Raw genomic sequence first — 22,996 nt, 5'->3', positions numbered from 1 at the left:
ACGGGGATGCTGGGTGAACTGAAATGGGAATCCCTGGAGAGAATGCGATTCTCTTTCCGAAAGGCATTATTGACCAAAATTAAATAAGCGTCATTTGAGGCCGACAGCAGAACGAGTATGCTGCCGCCAACTTACATTTCATGTAAGGACCACGTAGATAACAAGCGAGAAATTACGGCTCCTACGGAATCTTTTGTAAAGTCGTTTTTCTCTCTCTTTATTTGCGTGTGGAACAGCAAAGGAAATGACTAGTAGTGGTACAAGGTACCCTCGGCAATGTACCGTACGGTGGTCTGCGGAGTATATGCACAGATGCAGATGTAGATGAAACAACTGTAAAGGTCTGACCATATCTGCGACTGCACTCGCTGTCTCCAATCAGTTTACACCTCATCTCCGCAGCGTACAGAACGTAAGCGTGAACTTAGAGTCGATCGCGTGGCCCAAGTCAGCTGCCTAATGTCTGATTGGGTGTACCTCAGCGGAACTGGCCAAAGGTGAAAACGGTCAACTGCAGCTCCGGTTCGCGAAGATGTAGCTCAAAGAGCTTACAGGACCTATCGATATCGATTACAAGATACCTTCACAAAATGTAGACGAAGATTATTTTGTGATCCAAAGATAACAGAACTCCGAGTGATATAAAAATCCGAAGACTTTCTAACTCTCTCGACATGTTGCAACAAATCTGTGACAATGCTCTCTCCAACAACACAACTGTGTCGTCTACGAAGAGTTTCATAGGGGTATAGATGTTATCTGCCATGTTATTATCTAAATCTGCATTTATACTTTAAAAGCCATCTCATGATGTATTGTACAGGATACTTCGTGCAAAATCGTTATTTTTTGCCTTTCCTGTTGCAGTCATGGATGACATACGGAAAGAAAGACAACTAATGAGGCATTATGTGGACTCAAATCTTTCTAATTTTACAAAAAATGGCTCTCAGCACTATGCGACTTAACTTCTGAGGTCATCAGTCGCCTAGAACTTAGAACTACTTAAACCTAACTAACCTAAGGACATCAGACACATCCATGCCCGAGGCAGGATTCGAACCTGCGAACGGAGCGGTCACTCGGCTCCAGACTGTAGCGCCTAGAACCGCACGGCCACTCCGGCCGGCCTAATTTTACATTTATCTTCTTTTCACATGAGATACATACGGAGAAGTAACATGCTTGTTGGTTCTCCTATGAACGTGAGCTCTCGGAATTTTAATAGTGCACTACACTGTGACTGATTCACGTCTTTTTTAGCGTCTATCAGTGGAGTTTGGAGGACGTATGCGCGACACTTTTGTGCTGATTGTACTCCCTTCTCTCCTTACAAGTTTCTCTGATTGCTTCTTCTTCAGTTCTACCTGAGTACGGTCACAGACTTGGAACAAAAAAGACTCACATCGCACTACCTTGAGGCACGCCGGATACCACAATCATTTCTGACGATGCCTGCCCATGCCCATTATCGGCGGCCTAGCAATTTCTTTTTGCCGGGAAGTCTCCCATTCAGTAATATGTCCATCCAAATATTTCTTTGCCCCGAATTTAGTTTTATGCGAAACAGAGTGGAAAGGTAACGAAGTTTTTCTAGATGTCAAAATCTACGGTATTAATTTTTGCTCCACTGTCTGCTACCTTTTTGATGTTATGAACAATCAAAGCAAGATGGGTTCTGAAGGATTGGTGCTTGCGGAAATCATCTTTATGCTGACATAGGAGTTGTTCGTCAAATCTGCAGGAATACATGAGCAGCGAATCACGTTTCAGTTATAGTTACAACTGTATAACGAGAGATATGTACTAAATACTCACTGAATAGCCATGTGATTGAAGTGTGATAAAATGCGAGCTTCTGTGCTAGCAGACAAAATTCTTTCCATGTTGTCAAGTTTTTTCTCCAGGTACGACACGTTTTTATGTTGAAATGCATTTGACAAGGGGACATGTACAGTAATACATATGGGCACATTAATAAAGACAAATATCTTTTTTTTTTCAAAAGCAGTAACTCAGTTATTATCTGAGTAACGGAAGAAATACGCTTGTGTTTCCTACACATCTGTTGTGTGAATTAAAACATCGCTCTTTCATGCCAAACATTTTTGTTACACACTAAAAATAGGCAACTACAGGCGGTGTTAGCAAAACTGTGACCGCCAAGAATTCGGCTCAGATCGGTAGAATTTGGCTCGCGTACCGTGCCCTGACATGAGTGCCATAGCGCTGGATGCACATTTGCCCCCCCCCCCTCCTCCCCCAACACCACCGCGGTGGCATGCTGTCTGAAACTGCAAATGCACCACATTTAAATGATGGCAATGTAGTCGCACGGCATAGGACTTCGTTTTATGTTTTACGTTTCTCAACAACACAGATCAAAAAAGAAACTAATTTTCAGTATTAATTATTTTTGGGGCGCTGAAGACAATATAATTTTCTTGTGGTACAAACCTTCGGCGTAAGAACAAATGGAGACAGCTTCACAAGTTTTTACACTCAGGTTGCCACATAATCATGACTTATTTAGTTTCATGATCGAAAATGTAGTTTCACAAATGTATGTTGATCGAAATATTGTAGCTTTTAGACAATCTCATTATGAAGATGTAGATACTCTACCTGAGGGAAGAAATGTAGACGTACTGGACAGTTTTAATGTAAAAGGACTTCTCTTTAAAGAGATCAGTCTGTTAAATCGGCACATGCATAGGGTCATTACCACCTGAAAAGGCAAACCGTCTCAAAACCCGCTCGAAAACAGATGTATGATTGGCAGTGTTCTGAAAAAGTTTAGGAAACTATCCTCGTAATTCTTTCTATGCTGCAATGAATTTTTCAATCCTCGTGTTTTCTTTAACATCAGCGAGCTTCGGGAAGTGGACGGTGTTTCTCAGAATTTGTCCCTTCTACAATTCAACTTTTCTTTCAAAATCATCTCCATCAAATCAATAATAAGTTGTTTCTCATCTTTCAACGTCTTACTGTGGGCAGTGTACAGCGAAGTCCACGTAAAACGCAAGATCTGTAATACTTTCCAGATGCTCTAATTGTCATTCCTGCTCTCGTTTCTGCTTCATAAATTCAACGATACCGAGTTTGAAACCCAAAAATTGTCCCAGTCACATCCCTTGACTTAACCAGCGTACTTTGCAGTAGTACGTCAAGTCACCATACTCTGCAGTTTTCGGTGGAACTAAACAGTTCCATCGAAAACTGAAGCAACTGACAGTGGAATAATACACGAGACTTGAGAAATTTTATTATTCGTAAAACCAACTTCTTCACCTTCTCCATGCCTGCAGATTTAGCGCAAAGTACTTGTCGACGCACGGATCAATGAATCATGTCTGTCGATCGTTGTAAGTTTTTGCTCTTTTATCAACAATTAAACATTTTAATTCTTTGTGCATGGTACTGTGAAGTAAGTAGTTTCATAGCAAAGTTGTAGTACCCTTCGGTTTTGGGAGTGTATAATAGATATTGAAAACTCTCAATTCTCTGATTTGTACATTAAATTTCGGGCATGCAGCTTCGCCAATAAAATTTCCTCCACTGATATTTCGGCCGCGTATCGTCCGACCATCCTCAGAGTGAGACACAAGACTGACGACAAGATGCCAAGCGCGGCCTTATATGCTCCACCGCGGCGGTACTGCGCATGCAGCTCACAGATGCTGGTCGGCGGCAGAGTAATACGTTTACACATGCGCCGCCTGGGGCAAAGGCGTACAGACATTAGATTCGCTTATCGATGTATGATCGGCGGTGGTGACACCATGACGACTTCTCTGCTGTTTAATAACCCCAAGAGCCGGATTTCATGCATTGTCCAAATCAAAACCATTAGCTCTGTTTATTAAATTATGAGCTAATCTCTGTAGCTTCCTTGAAGACAGATTCTCAAAAGGAAGAGGTGGATGCTAAAATCTTCTCATCACTGTAATTCAAGGAATGCCCTGCATCAATACAAATGTTCGGCCACAGCTGACTTGTCTGGCTGTAATAACCGTGTGTATCTTCGATGCTCCACACATTTCTCATGAACGGTGCGTGTTGTTTGGCCTATGTATGACTTCTCACAATTTCCGCAAGGAATCTGATACACACCCGTTTTACGAAGCTGTAAATCGTCCTCCACATAGCCGAGTAAAGCTGCAGTCTTCGTGGGGGGGGGGGGGGGGGCAGATCACCTTAACATACTGTTTCGAATACGGCCTATCTTGGAGGAAAGGGCACCCACATGGGGCAAAAACGCACTAGATCTGAAGGAATTACTATCTTCTTCCCATCGCATACATGCATTCTAGGTTTTGCACTGAATGCTGTACCAATTTGCTGCGGAGAAAATCCATTCGATTTAAAAATGCTCTTGAGGTATGTGAGCTCTTCTTGCAAATTATCTTTATCGGATATACAATGCGCCCTATGCACTAAGGTCGTAAGGACACCTATGGTCTGTGAAGGGTGATGTCAGCTACTGGCATGTGGATATAGATTTGTGTGTGTTGGTTTCCGATATACGGCATGTCCTAATGTGCCATCAACTTTACGGCGAACGATAACTTCCAAAAACGGGAGGCAGCCGTCTTTTTCTATTTCCATAGTAAATTTGTTGGATAGCATGGATAGAACTGAAATGCTCAAGAAATCGATGTAATTCATCCATCCCGTGCGACCAAACCACAGATGTGTCATCCACATACTTAGGTTCCTTATTAAAACCATTGGTAGCAAAATGTGTGTTAAGGTGATCTTCCGGCCCCCACGAAGATTGAAGCTTTACTCGGCTCTGTGAAGGACGATTTACAGCTTCGTAAAGCTGGTGAGTATCAGATTCCTTGCGGAAATTGTGAAAAGTCGTACATAGGTCAAACAACAAGCACCGTTCATGAGAGGTGTGTGGAGCATCGAAGATACACACGCTTATTACAGCCAGACAAGGCAGCTGTAGCCGAACATTGTATTGATACAGGGTATTCCATGAATTACAGTGATTTTAACATACACCTCTTCATTTTGGGAATCTGTCTCAAGGAAGCGAATCGAATGTCTGTACGCCTTCGCCTCAGGCGGCGCATGTGTAAACGTGTTACTCTGCCGCCGACCAGCATCTGTGACCCGCATGCGCAGTACCGCCGCGGTCGAGCATATAAGGCCGCGCTTGGCATCTTGTCGTCAGTCTTGTGACTCAGTCTGAGGATGGCCGGACGATACGCGGCCGAAATATCAGTGGAGGAAATTTTATTTGCGCAGCTGCATGCCCAAAATTTAATGGACTATTCATTAAGCCGCGAGAAGTTGAAAATGCACTCTATTTTGTCATTTCCATTCCGTTGTAAAGGCTTTTGATAATAGATCTCTAGACTGTCTCTTTTTGTGCAAACAGCCACTGAACCTGTGAACGTCCTTCGCACCCAGAACAAACATCAGTTTGAGCAGTGAACGACCTCCACAGCACGAACAAATACTGGAGGGTAAACAGCTCTGACAGCACGATTCTGCGGAAGTGAAGAGAGCTTTGCCTACAGCAAAATGCCACTCCGCAATACTAAAGGAAATTTCGTGCTTTACGGGGTACTTCCGACGAGTACTGAGCAAATCCGAGACACCTGGGCCTCGGCCCGCACATGACGCACACGTCTGGATAGTGTGCTGTTTGGCACGCTGTGGCTGGCCCCGACGTACAAATTCTTTCTAAAGCTACAGTGTTTAAAGACAACACTGTCTACGTAATCAATCATGAATAAAAAGCCATTTAAACCAATATTATTTTAAGCTGTGGATGCCATTAAAATCTGTGTTAATAGAGTCCAATTTTAAGAGGTATCCCTCAGAAAATTTAAGTTCTACACTGTTGGAATCACGATTTATAATTATATGAACCAACTGAGTTTTTTTTTGGTCATGAGTCTACTGACTGGTTTGATGCGGCCCGCCACGAATTCCTTTCCTGTGCTAACCTCTTCATCTCAGAGTAGCACTTGCAACCTACGTCCTCAATTATTTGCTTGACGTATTCCAATCTCTGACTTCCTCTACAGTTTTTGCCCTCTACAGCTCCCTCTAGTACCATGGAAGTCATTCCCTCATGTCTTAGCAGATGTCCTATCATCCTGTCCCTTCTCCTTATCAGTGTTTTCCACATATTCCTTTCCTCTCCGATTCTGCGTAGAACCTCCTCATTCCTTACCTTATCAGTCCACCTAATTTTCAACATTCGTCTATAGCACCACATCTGAAATGCTTCGATTCTCTTCTGTTCCGGTTTTCCCACAGTCCATGTTTCACTACCATACAATGCTGTACTCCAGACGTACATCCTCAGAAATTTCTTCCTCACATTAAGGCCGGTATTTGATCTTAGTAGACTTCTCTTGGCCAGAAATGCCTTTTTTGCCATAGCGAGTCTGCTTTTGATGTTCTCCTTGCTCCGTCCGTCATTGGTTATTTCACTGTCTAAGTAGCAGAATTCCATAACTTCATTTACTTTGTGACCATCAATCCTGATGTTAAGTTTCTCGCTGTTCTCATTTCTACTACTTCTCATTACCTTCGTCTTTCTCCGATTTACTCTCAAACCATACTGTATACTCATTAGACTGTTCATTCCGTTCAGCAGATCATTTAATTCTTTTTCACTTTCACTCAGGATAGCAATGTCATCAGCGAATTGTATCATTGATATCCTTTCACCTTGTATTTTAATTCCACTCCTGAAGCTTTCTTTTATTTTCATCATTGCTTCCTCGATGTACAGATTGAAGAGTAGGGGCGAAAGGCTACAGCCTTGTCTTACACCCTTCTTAATACGAGCACTTCGTTATTGATCGTCCACTCTTATTATTCCCTCTTGGTTGTTGTACATATAGTATATGACCCGTCTCTCCCTATAGCTTATCCCTACTTTTTTCAGAACCTCGAACAGTTTGCATCATTTTATATTGCCGAACGCTTTTTCCAGGTCGACAAATCCTATGAAAGAGTCTTGATTTTTCTTTAGCCTTGCTTCCATTATTAGCCGTAACGTCAGAATTGCCTCTCTCGTCCCTTTACTTTTCATAAAGCCAAACTGATCGTCACCTAGCGCATTCTCAATTTTCTTTTCCATTCTTCTGTATATTATTCTTGTAAGCAGCTGCGATGCATGAGCTGTTAAGCTGATTGTGCGATAATTCTCGCACTTTTCAGCTCTTGCAGACTTCGGAATTGTGTGGATGATGCTTTTCCGAAAGTCAGATGGTATATCACCAGACTCATATATTCTACACACCAACGTGAATAGTCGTTTTGTTGCCACTTCGCCCAATGATTTTAGAAATTCTGATGGAGTGTTATCTATCCCTTCTGCCTTATTTGACCGTAAGTCCTCCAAAGCTCTTTTAAATTCCGATTCTAATACTGGATCCCGTATCTCTTCTAAATCGACTCGTGTTTCTTCTTCTATCAACTGAGTTAGCGCAAGCAATATGGTCCGCCGATTTTCGGCACGATTGTGTTCCGGCCGCGAGTGTTAAGGTCGATATTGGCCTCCCCAGAGATACTGGGACGCCGAGTTGGCGGCGAGTGGCCCTCTGGCGACGAGGAGAGGAGGGTTGGAGAGTATCGAGCGAGAAGGACAGAGCGGCAGAGTGTTGGGGTCCGGATGGTCCGAATTGTGCATTAATAATTTTGGCACTCTGTGGTAATGAACTGATGGTGAAACAGAGACGCCTGGGAATTCAACGCTGCTGTGGAACGATATTCCGTAGGCTCTGCTGTTGTATGGACGCAGTTTACGGCGAGCTGTGGCCGATGTCGTTTGTGGATGTTTTGCCACGGCAGCTAAACAAGACAGCGTGGGCCCATCCTGAACACGCTGTGCTGTAGCATGTTCGCCCACTATAAGGATGTCATGATACTGGAGAAGAAAGCAGTGGAATACGGTACGTGTATTAACCTTCGGTGACTTCTGCGGTGTTAGTTTACTTAACTGTGTGGAGATTGAGCAGTAACTGTCACTTTTCAATGGAATTTACGATTGTGTAAAAGTGTGGCCAATGCCGGATGGGCGTTGTCATAAAGTTATTATATCTCTTATTGGTGAACATAATTTTCTGTTATAAGGATTACTCATTGGACAGATTTGAAATTGTCAGTTCTGCGCTGTAGTTCAGCGGGTTATAAATACTGGAATTTGACAAATATGCTAACTGTGAGCTTTGGATATGTTTTTATATCTGTGTGTTAAATGAAAGTGAATGTTGAAGTTTGTAAGGTACCTTTCTACCATTACGATTCTGTAAGGTTTTATTTGGAAATGATATTTGCTACTGTTATTGGTTGAGAATTTATTACCCGATTAAACAAAGGAACAGTTATTTAACCAGCCTTTCTATGAAGTGGTTGAAGACTTGTTTTTCAGTGAACTATTATAAATAAATTACATAAATCAGTAATGTTGTATAAGCAGTTATTGAAGGCACACATCTGCATAAGCCAATCAACCATGGCCAGTTGGGAACGGGATTTGATGTAACATTACCGGACTAGAGGCTATTTGTTAAGTTGTGGCAACGCTAATCCTGTTGTTTGTTGTTCTTGTTGAAATGTCTAGTCGATCCTAAATCAAATACTAATTCCGCACAATTGATGATGTTTTTTTTTAATAACACTTCCCCCTTAAACACAAAATTGTAAAAATGATTTGTTGCGCCATCTTATCTTCTTTCATTAATAATTCATCATATTAATTACAATATAGTCTTTCGTTTTTATTCAGTTCCTTCGACCGACACAGTATGAAACACTGAGTCAGCTACACTACAGAAAGCACTGTAATATGTGACGTAATGAAAATGGCCTAATTTTACTTGTGCTATCGTCACATACCTAGTTTGCCGAGTCAGTGAAATGAAGACTTCCCCTTCAGACCGTAGTATCTCATTACGAATTGGTGCCATCCTGTTGTTCAATATCTATTAGTGTGTAACTATTCACATTTGCACTTAACTGTGACATTTGCACTGAATATCAATGAAAATGATTAGTTGTGTCAGCTGTGGGGATATGTAATTACTGTACAATAAAGTTGCTTTTATTTTCGCAAAAATTTAATTCTGCCATTGTAACCACGACTAAATTAGTAATAAGAATAAGCATTCTGAAATTTTATTTTTCCGTCTTGTACTAATATTAAAATGAAAGCAATAATATTCTACTGTGATAATAAATACATCAGAGTACTTGTCTCGAGTCTTATTATTGTTTCCAGATAATAAGAGAAGTCTCCTCACAGAGCTTTGGTCAAATTCATCAGCATGCAGCAGTAATATATTAGTAGTGGAGCCACATGTTATGTCCACGCTGTGTCACAGAGAGAGGCATCTCCTGCAAACACTGGTTTTCTCTGCCTCGTGATGAGTGGGTGTTGTGTGATGTCCTTAGTTAGGTTTAAGTAGTTCTAAGTTCTAGGGGACTGATGACCATAGATGTTAAGTCCCATAGTGCTCAGAGCCATTTGAACATTTCTTTTCCAAACACTGGTGGCTGAGTGTTGCGACAGGAGCCCAGCTGAACTGGGCTAGCTGATTTCAGCTTTAACTCCCATTGAGTCATTCACTTGCATAGCGAACGTTGAACTGGTGTAAATAAATACTCACAGTAAAATTTTCTACGCCTGGAGGATCACTAGTCGCGCATTCGGTACTCTTTCCTATAGGCGTGTCCATATAGTTGTGGCGGTTTCTGCCACCAAATGTATCAGGATGACCAAATGTAGGGGGCAAATCCAACACCTTCCATGAAAGTGGTAGGGGGACACACAGACACACAGACACCACGCAGAATGTTAGAGAATGGCGACCCTGCCAGGATGGTAAAATACTATGATTGAAGGTCGACCACATGCCCAACTAGGTCAGAAAAGTATCCTGTTAAAAAAATTTTTGTAATAAAATCTTTTTTTTAAGGCATAAATAGTTGAAAACAGTAGCTGCAGCGATAGATAGTAAGAAAGTATTCAATAGAAAGCGAGACATTCTAGCTGAGACAATAGCATAATTAAGTTATGAATTTTAATATTGTTAGCATTAGGTTTTCTCTCCAATGCAAGCGCACAGGTGGCGGATACATCGTTGACGAGTTGGTTCTGACCCAACAAGTAAATCAATGGATTGCCAGTCTTGGGTATAATAAGTGTCAAGTCGTGTGAACAAAAAGTTTATGAAACACGTGAGATCGTATGAGCGCTTGTTGACGCGAAGTAGGGCACGTGAATTGCTTTTAAAACAGAAAATAAGGGATTCGGAAAGATTAGCAATGGCAGATCGAGACATTGACCGAATTGAGGTAGAGACCCAGCATGAAGACGGACAGAGAATAGAGGACAGCACAACAGACGATACAGTATCGCGAGAAATAGTACAGATGACGCACCATAACGAGGATAATGTACGCCAAGGCATAGAAAATGTAGATCAGCATACTACAGAGGAGCAGGATAGTAGAGAGACAGTCGATGAGGATTCTACCTTGCGTCTTGAATACGTAGAACCCATAGTACAAGTAATCAGAGCTCCGTCACCACAGAGTAGAAGGAATTCGAGCAGAAACGTGTCACCGCACAGTTCAGTGCAATCGGTTGCAAACCAACAGTTGAGCGAAAGCACAGAGCGTAGGACGTCGGAAAAAAACGCAATAGGTCCCACCAATCTTGCAGAATTATTACAACAAATGACGGAAACCATGACCAAATTAAAATTCAGAATGCAGAAACGACGATACAAATCGAAGAAACCACGAGACAAATGCGTGAGATTAAAGAACAAAACAAAAGAATTCAGTTACACCTAAGTCATAATGAAGACGAGGCAAAAGAATCTCTAGAAGTGATAGGAAACTTAATAACAGGTCACAATCCATTGAGAACAGACATTGACAAGGTACAAGCGCACGTACAAACATTGAGTAATGACATTCAGGACGAGATCAAAACATTACGTTACAACACCCAGGGAGAAGTCAAGAAACTAGAAAAACAGATGAACGTAATTACTAGACAAGCAGCAGATAAAGCGCGTGAAATTGTAGAAAACAGTGTGTTACACAAACGCATCACAAAAGCAGCGCTGAAGATATTCCAATCACAGGCGGAAAGGAACATACATGATATCAGACAGCCTGCACCGCAACAAACACGTTTCGAAATTCTTGATGAATAAATGGCACCACAAACACATGCAGAACCACAAATGTTTGTTTCAAGACAGTCTGGACCGTGCAATGAAGCGGCAAGGTTAGCCAGACAAGATACCGAACCAATACGTAACAATGGAAAGCCAGGTCGCGAAGAGTACAGTGCAATGCATTCAGGTATACGTTCACAACCGATGTAAGAAAATTATTGCGTACCACTCCAACGATACTACGCAAGGTTAGGCGAATGTTACAGTGGACAATATCCAATGAATCTACCACAACCGTAAAGAACAACGGGAGAAATGATCAGAAACAAAAGTGGCGAAGAATCGCGAATTTCATATGGAACCATGACGAAGTACGACGACGATCATATCCTCACAGTCAGAAAATTTCAACACTTTCGAGAAGGAAACTGATTACATCCACGAACTTTTATTGATCAATTCCGAGTAGAATTACCAGAACACTGGTCGCTAGCACACAAATTAGACTTCATATGTGCACACATGTCAGGAACAATCGCAGAAACCATGCAGAATGTTGCAGCGACATGCTGACTGTACGAAGATTTCAGAGAGAAGTTTCTCTCAAGATATTGGTCCAGCGAAGCACAGAACAGAGTGAAGTACGAATTATTACAGAGCCCATACTTTGACAATTCAGGAGAGAAGAGTCCCGTGAAATATTTCGAAATAATGGCAAAGAATAATCAATGCTTAGATGTACCATACAGTGACGGAGAGGATTAAATTATGCGCAATGAAGTTACCATTGAAATACCAGCAATCATTAGTAGGTCGCGGAGGCAATGACGTCGAAGCATTTAAAGGAATTATAAGGGAACTAGAGTTTTTCGGAATATGACGCAAGAAAAAGACGAAGCGCACGTGAAAACGAAATCAAAAAGCAGTGGAATCCACAAGACACAGTACGAAGAAACAATAATTACGAACCACGTGATAACCGACAAAGAAACCAATATCAACAAGCGGAGCAAGAAAAGAGAATACAGATAGAAGAGGTGGAGATAAGACCACCAATCCCCGAAAAACGTTCGAATTGACAGCTAAGCACCCATGCCAAAGAGAATGACACACCGACCCAGGATAATTACAGCACCTTGAACAGAGAAGTAAGTACCTTATCACGAGAAAAGAAGAAGGAAGAAACAAAACCGCAGGGACCAGATGAAAACGAAGACAGGAAAACAACAATATCGAGGTGGGACGAAATTAATTGGGAGAATAGTGACGAGGAAGATGAATTACCAGAGGCATGCACAACGAATGTAGGAGGAAAGGACGAAGTAATGAGTATTGCAGAGCTATTTGAGATAGAAACCAGGGAAAGCGAATTCAATGAGGATAATGCGCAGTCGACAGAAGTTGAAAATAAGTTACTAGTGGGCACACAACCCAACATATATAATGAAGGAAGTTATGAAGCGATAATTAGAGCATTTATATGCGATTATGTGGAAGTAGCGACGAAGAAGGAGAAGATAGACGAAGATGAGGAAAAAGTAGAGGATGTTGAATCAAGCGTAAATGAAGGAAGAAATAAAGAAAAGGAAATAAAAGAGAGAGAGGTAGCAGTCAAAGCTTAACCTACAGAAAATTCGAATTCACATGGGAAAGTCCTGAAAAGACTCATGTATGATTCAGTGGAGGATTCGTTGATGCAAGAAGAAGAAGAACAGAACCAACCCTTTCAAATTCAACTAATTGTGAAGGCCATGGTAAAACAGATCCCAGTCAATATTGTCAATGATAGCGGAAGTGAACTGACCACGATCTCAGAAAATTTATTCATGCACTGTAATGCCAATGAAGAATTGCCAGTTCTGAATACACGTAAGATTAAAGTAAGAGGTCCTATTAGAAACAATGCTGCGGCAGTTATGAGACAAACAAGGTTAACTCTTTCGTGCCAAAGTCAAAAGATCGAAGCCAACTTCATGATTATACCTAAACTAACTGTAGATTTGATTATAGGTGCAGATTTTTTAAATGAGAGATGGGCGATAATAGATATGGGGAAAGGTAGCGTAACAATCGTGAATATCACATTTCTCTTTGAGCAAAAGCTAAAATTAGAAGAAATACCAGTTATAAACAAACAATTAAGAATGATGCGAGATAAAGAAGATGAAGAATTAGAATGAATATGCACAAAAGGGGAAATCGCCTCAACTCATGTTAGAAGTCCATAAAGAAACTAAAGAAAAATTTCAAGGAGTTCAACTAAATAATTAGCACAGTATTTCAAGTTAATGTTGCAGATAAGATCGTCAGGAGAAAGAAGAATGAAGAAAGAGGAAGGTGGGGAAAAGAAAGTAGTTTCAATAAAAACAAAAACAAAAATAACACCAATACTAGCATAGATTAAGGTGAAGGGATAAATCGCAGATAGTCTAACAGCATGAAATACTAAAATGCTATACACCACGACACTACACAAAAATAAAAAACCAATTCTTGTAGAAGTTAAGACTCAAAATATCTTAGAATTGTAACATGGAAAGGGTGCCAAAATTTGTAAAGCTTTTTAAAAAGGCGTAAGACAATGTAGGTACTAGACATATGTTAGATGAATATAAGTAAAACTTTTTGTAAGAACCATTGTAAAAACTCCAGTAACAACCAGATGCAACGAATCTACAAGTTGCAACGAGAGAAGTATCAAGCAACAAAAGGACATCAGTAGCAAGACACGATTCCTACAAGGCAGAAGCATTGAGAGAAGGGAAAGGACAGCGAGACCAACAAAGTATCCGAAGTGGGCAGTAAATCTGCTGCTAAGCGGAACCATAGAGTGGCGGAACTCTGCTGGGACAGTACATGGAAGGCCAAGAGGGTCCTGGGACGCCCCGACTCAGCGGAGCGAGCAAAAAGCGGCCCGACGAGAAGACCACTTGGGCAAGCCACCACTGGCAAAAAAATATGCGTAAAAGTCACACTACTGCTATTAAACAGCACGCTGCAGTACGAAACTAATGAAAACTTCCACAAAGTAAAAATGACACGTCCAAACAATTTATCAAACTGTTACTAAGAGGAGAACTTCAAAGCAACTAGTTATCAATAAATATTCCCATATCCTGCCCAGAGAAGAACCAAGAATCAAGTAAGAAGCAGAGAAAAAGCAGGAAGAACAGAAGTTGAAGATTCGCAAGACTGAGACCAAGAAAGAACATGGGTGAAGAATAGACAACATACCTTCCCAAATCCCTATCCTATTGTAATCTAGTCATCTGCGAAGTATCACAACGAAAAACGACCGCTTTCAGCGACACATAACGATGACCTTCATGCATACAAAGCCAGTAAACCACGAGATTCTGCACTCACTGCGCCATTATATTATGGCACCTCCACAACAGCAACACACCATTGCAAAGCCAACAAGGAACGACGAACGAAGCTGTACATAAAATACTTGCCCACATCCATCTCGCTCAAGTCCATCACCTTCATGCAAAAACATTCGCCAACCTCATGCTTAAACATTCAGAGGATTGTGTGAATGTGTGAAATCAAATTATGTGATGTAGGAATTGTGCAAAAGAAACGTGTGAAAAACTAAATAAGTTAAGAACACCAGACAGCTAGTAAACTACAAAATAACAGTCATTGACTATGGACTTAAGTAAAAATAGACTATCGATAAAAATAAGTCATTAGTTCTGAAATGGACAACGTATAAAGAGCAAAAGTAAGGTATAATAAACACTAAAACTGTATGCTACTTATTTTCTCCTCATAAAAATAAAAGAATAACTATATTTGACTTATTTTCACCTTATAAAAACAAAGAATAAAAAATTATCTTGTTGGATGTTTTCCCTTTTTTTAAAACATTTGTACCATTTGTTAGGATAATATCTCAATACTTGTGTATGTATATTTCTTTGTCAAAGCAATTCTTGGAAATAATTCGTATTTGCTGGTGTAACAATGTTGAAATGAGTGTCTAGAAACAGAAACATTTTACTTGTACATGATATTTAGATAATGTGTTAGGAATAGAATTTACTTAATTACTACATTTATAAAAACAATGTTTCTAAGAAAATCGATGTGAAAGACTCCTCACTTTCGATAACAAATTTCTTAAAAAACAAACTTCACACTTAAATAAAGAAAGAAAATAATTAAAAATTAATAATAGCATAAAAATATTCTTCTCTTGTCATTTTTGAGAATAATATGGAAGAATATAAAAATATAAATTAGTGATACAAACTAGCATAGAACCAGAATAACGTGGCTGAACAGTAGGCAACAAAATTTAGATAAAGGAATAATTTTTGACTGACGTAGACAACGATTCAATCATTGCCTAAATTCAGTGCAAAAATTAAGTTCGAAGGGTGGTGATATGTAAGGTGTCAGGCAAATCGAACACCTTCCATGAAAACCCTGACATGATAGCAAATCTGGCAGTATGTCACATAGCTCCGAATAAATTGTGACATTAACTTAACCAAAGTAATACGAGTAACAAGTGAGCAAATGGAATACCACAGACTAACACAAGAATGCCTAAATGCATGTCATACCTTCCCACCGTGAAACAAACGCAGTTCCGAGGGGAGAAACGAGAACAGAAGCCGAGAGCAGAATCCTGTAGGCTAGGAGGCGCTACGATAAGGGACAGACACCCACATCGCCAGCTGACCGCCAAAACCACCCCCCAGCCCATATTAAAAGATAGAGTCCTCCAGAAGAACAGTACGATAACACTAAAAGGGCCACACCAGCTGCAAGTTTTAGCGTGAGACTTTTTTGCGTCTCTGTTACGTTGCAAACGTTGAAAACATTGCCCCACCCTGAAAAGTATAACGTTTCTCATTGGATAGACAGAATTTTTGTAAGCGGAGCTTAAGGTTAACATTGAGACCTTGATTGGTCAGTTGAAAACACAGCCAGATAGCTTTTTTTAAACCAGCTTCGGTAAATTGTAGTAAGGAGAAGTTAGGAGAGAGTTGCTTCTGAGACGGTGAGGTGCATTGAGCTGTGCCGCCCGCCACCCCCTGATGCTGCCTACACACCGACAAGGTAATGAACGCACGCAATGCCGCATTTTTGAGCGCATATGGCTTCACTCAGAACTGCAGAAGTCTCATCTGTTACATCCCCTTTTTACGTAATACTAGTGTCGATCGTCAATTAAATCTCATGGTGTTCACATTTGCTACTTCAAGTAAAAATCTGAAACGCAATAATTTTTGTGTTGTATAATTATGGAGAAGCCACATCACCCACTGTAATTTACGACAAGTTAGATAAGTAATTAAAGATAATTGAGGGTCACAGTAGACTATTTTGATAGTTTTCACATTTATGAAACTTAACTTAAATCTAGATTATAGATGTGATATGGCATAGGTCATCCTTTGATCCATTGTAGAACTTGGAAACCCATTCACGGAATATTCGTTCACATTTTTGTTGAACGCAGTTGGTTTTTATCATCCTTTATAAAAATATTTCATTTTATCAATAGTGCAATTTATAAACAATCTTTTGTGAGTAGAATAAAATTACCAATGTTAAACTTAACTGCTTTTTCGACTTTATTTTACCAGCTAACTAACAGTAGGATGGCCTTGAACCCCTTCCACTTAATTTAGTTAGTATTAAGATTCTTTTACAGGGAGTGCAGTGGAGCTCATGCTGAAATCATTAAGGGGCTCCGGAAAGGCTCAAAATCTTGGAAAGTTCAATTTTTACTTTTTTGTGTTTTCTGAATCTGCAGACTATTACCTTTTAATATATATACATATAATTTATTCAATTCCGAAGACTACAACTATTTTTGAATTTTTTTTTAAATGTGTTCTACATGGGCGTGACCCACTGTGGCGCTGTTAAACTGCTGTCAAATGGTGTTATTATTAACGTCCGTGTTCATCAGGTACATTTTAGTGATGTGAGATAAAGTATGTGTTGTGGCTAACCTGTGATGGTTCAATATATATCGCTGGTGTGATTGTCGATTGTTTCATGTTTATTTACTCTGTCGTTATCTCGAAAATATTCGTAATTAATTCTGTTTCTTGAGTCTCTGTTTTGTTGAAGTATAATAATGAGTAAAAGTAAAGTTATTAGAAATCCTCTGAAGGCTTTTAAGAAAAGGAGAAATGTTGGAAAGCCAAAGGTATGTGTTATTACTGTAAACAATAAAGACGATGAAAATCCCCAACATAGCTTGTGTCCCAAAGAAGAAGACAGTTGGTGTAAATATAACAAAGGATTGCTAACTGGTGAAGTGTACACTTATAAGCATAGTCTGCCTCATGCAATAATGGAGGTGATAAAACCTATTTTCAGAGACTTAGCAGCACCTGAACTGTTGAAAAAGTGTATTCACGGAAAAACTCAAAACCCCAATGAAAGTGTAAATAGTGTTATATGGTCGAGAATCCCCAAGACTGTATTTGTTGGAATAGAAACACTTCACTTTGGTGTGTATGATGCTGTTGCGACTTTCAATGATGGCAACATTGTAAGGTGCAAGGTATTTAGAAATATGGGAATGAAGATAGGTTCTAACATGGTACAAGCGATGCTTGCTTTAGACAAGGAACGCCTTCGGGCTGCAGACAGGGCTGTAAAGAGTCTAGAAATACAACCAAGAGTAAACAGGAGGAGGAACAAGAGGAAGCTGGAGGACGAGTTTGCAGAGGATGAAGATAATCCATCCTATGGACCTGGAATGCACTAAAAAGTTAATCCAATCTTTGTCGCTCGATTCCGAAAACTTTTATTTTCTCATACTAATTACATGTTTTCTAAGGATCTTCCAAACATATTTGTTTCAAACTTTCAGTAAATGTTACACAGTACCTTCTGCATAATTTAACACAGCCTTCTTCCAAAAAACTGTATATTTTTGAATATATAAATAAAAAATTGCAAAAAAATGTTGTTAATTTTCATTATAATTGGAAAAAAGTAATCTTTAATAACTGAACTAAAATTTTGTAAAATCCCTGTGTTAAGTTGTAGCCCATATTCCAATAAATAATCTGTAAAAAGTTCAACTTCCTACCTCAAATACTTTGTGAGGAAAGATGTAATTTATAAGCGTTATTTTAACATTGCAAGTATAGGGCGTTCCGGAGCCCCTTAAGTATACGATTATATCATCGCTAGTCTCACTGAACTCTTCTGAACTCTACATGTCATGTGTGGTCTGGCGTCTCCTTACCGGCAACAGGTCCCAGGTTAAAACTAGTCAATTCCCTAAAAAACACGCTCAGAGCGTCGTTGCTCGAAAGTGGTAGGGAGACACGACTTAGAACAAACAGACACCATGCAGAATGTTAGAACACCAATTGTAGTGGTTGGGTACCAGAAGGTGCTGGCGAGAACTTTCCAGATGATTTATTTGTTTCCACTACAGCGCTCTGTTCACCTCAGTCTGTGTGACAGGGCCCCGCAATGCTGAGGAAGCATCCCAGTTGCCTGTGCAACGCAACACTGTGTTGTGCCAGTCTTGTACGCCAGCTGCAGAGTTCCGATTACGTAAGAATGGCTGCGCCCACAGCCAACTAAGCGGCCACCATTCCTGTTGACTTCGCGCTGCTCCGTCGGGAGCCGTAGGCCAGCCCTGCTGCTGCTTCTTCCTCGCTGGTGTAGCTGAGAACGCGGCGGCAACGACCACCCACAATCTGGCGTCCAGATCTGCGGCCCTCGCCTCGGAGGTCTCTGCCAAGTTTCGGGAGCTGAGACGACTGCCTTTGGTAGCGAGCCGAAGAGTGGCCCATTGCTGGCTGGCTGCAGACCCCGTGTCAGCCTCAGAGGGTAGAACCAACTACCTGCCGTGGACTGGGATGCTGTCGCCCCATCTGTTGCTGCATGTAGCCCGCCAGTGTGACACACCTCACAGCCCAGGAAAGCTGCCACACTAGAATGAATCTCGTTAGAAAACGGCACCTATTTATACTCGTCTTTGCACCTCTGTTTTGCCAAGTGTGCCGCTTTGCGTCACGTATGCATAACACTTAGGTTGGTCAGTGGCCCTCTTCTGCCTGTGACTTGCGCCATGGAAACTGCTGTGTGCGCCCTCTCCGTCAGTTCTACGCCCCTGTGTCCTCTATTTGCCTTCGCAACTGCTGGTATGCATAACTTACTGCAAATCGTGTTCCGAATATTGCAAAAAGCTAAATTTCCCTATCCTAAACGGTGGTGCCGCTACAATATAAATGATTGGCTAGCTTAAATTTTTTGTCTCCATAATCGAACATTTTGTTAGTAAGTTTTGTAGCTATTCTATAAGGGACTTCTTCCCGTTCTATAAAACACACGTGATTGTTAAGAATGTTCCCTAGCAAATGATCTACTGCCTAATCTTACGTAGTGTTAAGTTAGTGACATTTGGAAAAGTGAGAGTCCTGTTTAGTAATAAATTCATCCCGCCTGTTTCAGTGTCTACATTTTACTATTAAGTCTTGAATTAAAGACGAAAGCTTCTGATCTTTTCAGACGGTCTACGGAGCACGTGTGTCTGGTGGGGCACTGTCTCGGTGAAATGCATTCTCCCCCTGCCTGAGCTTGTTTTAAAGAGTTCACTCCTCTTAAGAAATTACTGAAGTGGGTTAACACAAGTTGTCTCCATAAAATTTACCATCTGTAGTATTCAAAATGTCACTGCAGGGTCTGGCCTTTAGTTCAGAGCGTTAGCTAGCTTGGCCATGCCACTGCTAGTGGACGTATGTGTCAGCCTGCCAAGCTCTGCAATGGGTCGACGCATTTTTCATCTTGGGAGGGTTTCTGAAAATAAAGCGAAAGTAATTTATGTAGTAAGTCGTTCACTTCCGTAATCGAATTGCCAGCGTGTCTGACTCTCATTTGCAGCACTGGGATTCACTTCCTGATATTACCAGGTTGTTTCCTTGGTGGGAGGCCTGCAACGAGATGAACTGAACCTCGTGATGCGAACTGACTATATGCCTGAATGAAATTCACCAGGCCAGGTGGGCTTTTCCCATGCTTGGGAGACGCAATTACGTGAAATGAAGTTACTTTGACTTTTGGAGGAGACGAGTTACTATGATATGTCAATAACCTGAACAATTTGCAGTTTGGGTATACATTTTAATTTATATAAATAAAGAAGTGGTTTCCATTGTACATCCACTTTCACATCATGGCTGTGATGCAGAGAACGCGTAATCGTGAACTCACGATTTCGATCCGTCTGCTGCTGTCGAGCACAGCACTATTTGGGATGCTGTAGCTAGTGGCGGTAGTAGGGTAACTGGCTCCCGAGGCAAACTATTTTTTCCAATTTATTTGACTTCAGTACATTAGTCAAGCTATAGTCGCAATAAATTACAGAAAGTTTACCTGACAACTTTCGGTTAAGCTCAGTTACAATTATCTAACGTATCTAGCATGACATAAGTCTGAAATTAATTATTTTAACCTCAAATATAAGTATCATCTAACCACAGCAGCCTTGTCATAGGAAACAATACTGTCAAATTAACATATTAAATTAAACTTATTCATGTAATAATAGTAAAGAAGCAACATCATTGCAATTGATCGCTGTGAAGCCTTTATGTTTACAGAACATTTAAAATTTTAATGTGGAATATGTTGGATTAGGTGTGGCGTCGTCCAACTACCTGTAAAACGAACCTGAGAAGTGAAAATACTGTCTTATAAATATTAGAAATTCCGCTGTTACTCTGAAAAATACATCGCTCAAGTATGAGCTAGAACTGCTACTTGAAGTTATCAGAAAGCACCTGCAAAAAATTAACAGTCGTAAATTTTAAAAAAAATAGTATATTCCCCTAATAATACGAAAGGTACATCTTGAGGTAAATTAATCTCCTTACGTAATGTACAAAACTGTACCTTGCTGAAGTTAACAAAATGACAATATCCTTGCATGAATACTATGTATTATTATCTGTATACATCGTGTTCAAATCAATTGATTATCTCTGAGACAAAATCTCCACATCTGCAAAATAAAATGAGGCATCAAATGTGTATAAAATAACGCCAATCATTATTATAGTCTCACCTCAGCGTCTTAAAGTGGAAAATATACAGCTCGTTATCTCGAACACATAACTTAATAGCCCTGTGTCCAAGAAACAACTGTGCAGTAGGATGGACACAGCACTCATAGCCCTCAACAGCGCTGCGTCCAAGAAACAACTGTTTGCTTGGGCGACACATATACATCCGAGGTTACCATGTGAGTGACTAACACGATGTATGCTGCCTATTTGCCACTTCTCACATCTCGCTACCAGGGGGCACACCAAACCAATACACTTGAAGAAGACACTAACAGCTGTACACGTTAGGCACAAATGTAATCATCTTACGATAGCAACGTCGACAGCAGTATCCAGCCATTACAAATTTGCTTACAGTTATATGGTAACCCAAGGACATATACGAGGCCTGTTCAGAAAGTAAGCTCCGATTGATTGCCAAATTGAAACCACAGTGAACATCAGAAATGTTTTACTTGTAACAATTAGCTACACCTTTCAGCTACTTCTCTACGTAGTCGCCGTTCTGACTTAGACTTTTGTCATAGCGTTGTACCAACTTTTCAATAGCCTCATCATAGAAGGCAGCCGCCAGTGCTTTCCGCCAATTCTCCACGCTGGCCTACACCTCGTTGTCTGTGTCAAAATGTTGTCTTCAAAGACAGCGGTTCATGTGACCAGAGATGAAACTCAGGGGGAGACAATTGCGGACTGTATTGTGGGTAATCTCACATTTCCATTTGAAAACGATGCAGGAGCATCTTCATTGCCCCTGCAGAATGCGGCTGAGAATTGTCTTGAAGAAGAAACAGCACGATAGTTATGTAATGTTAGCTGCATAGCTTCAGGCGAAATTTCTCACCAGGCCCTCGTACTTGGCGGCAGACACTATTTTCTTGACATCTTTACGCACTCACTGCGAGCTCAGAAATGAGAAGAGCGACGTGATACTAACTGGGGTTATACTAGAGACACTACCCAACACATCTGTGCAAAGCTTTATCGGATTTTCATAGTCGTTTCCATTTCGCGACCGATCGGAGCTTACTTTCTGAACGCCCCTCGTAATTAACGCAATAATGGGAGTTCCTCGCTCGATTTTGCGTATATACATCAATCTCTTACAAAATACTCATCGATTAAAAGACGGTGGGTGAAGGTAACATTTAGCAACAGGGAATGAGATGAACAATATTGTCCAAACATTAGAACAATAATAATGGTTGTGCATAAACCATCCAAGAACATCGTAATGCAGGTTGCAGGAATATACAAGTCATCAACTAAATTTTCAAAACTCATATTTTGTGTTTACAATATTCAGAGAATGTACTTATATTTGAGGTTCTCATAATTAATAGCAGATTATTAATAGCAGATTACTTGTTACATGTGATAAAGGTGACTGAAAAAACGGTTCGAATGGCTCTGAGCACTATGGGACTTAACTGCTGAGGTCATCAGTCCCCTAGAACTTTGAACTAGTCAAACCTAACTAACCTAAGGACATCACACACATCAACGCCCGAGGCAGGATTCGAACCTGCGAGCGTAGCGGTCGCGCGGTTCCACACTGTAGCGCCTAGAACCAACACGGCCGGGCAAGGTGACTGAGCTTCACCGAAAATAGTCATGTGAACTCTCTATAATTTACTGCGACTATGGCTTGACTATTGTATGAAGTCAAATAAATTTGAAACAACTTATATTTAGTTGCTCTTCTTAAGACAGTCATGTCTAATTACTAACTGTTTTTGTTCATTTCTCATCGCAGAATAGCCTGTT

The sequence above is a fragment of the Schistocerca nitens genome, chromosome 7 (assembly GCF_023898315.1).
Source record: "Schistocerca nitens isolate TAMUIC-IGC-003100 chromosome 7, iqSchNite1.1, whole genome shotgun sequence".
Taxonomy (NCBI): Eukaryota; Metazoa; Arthropoda; class Insecta; order Orthoptera; family Acrididae; genus Schistocerca; species Schistocerca nitens.
The sequence above is the reverse complement of the archived record's forward strand: the minus strand, read 5'-3'. Positions refer to the sequence as shown.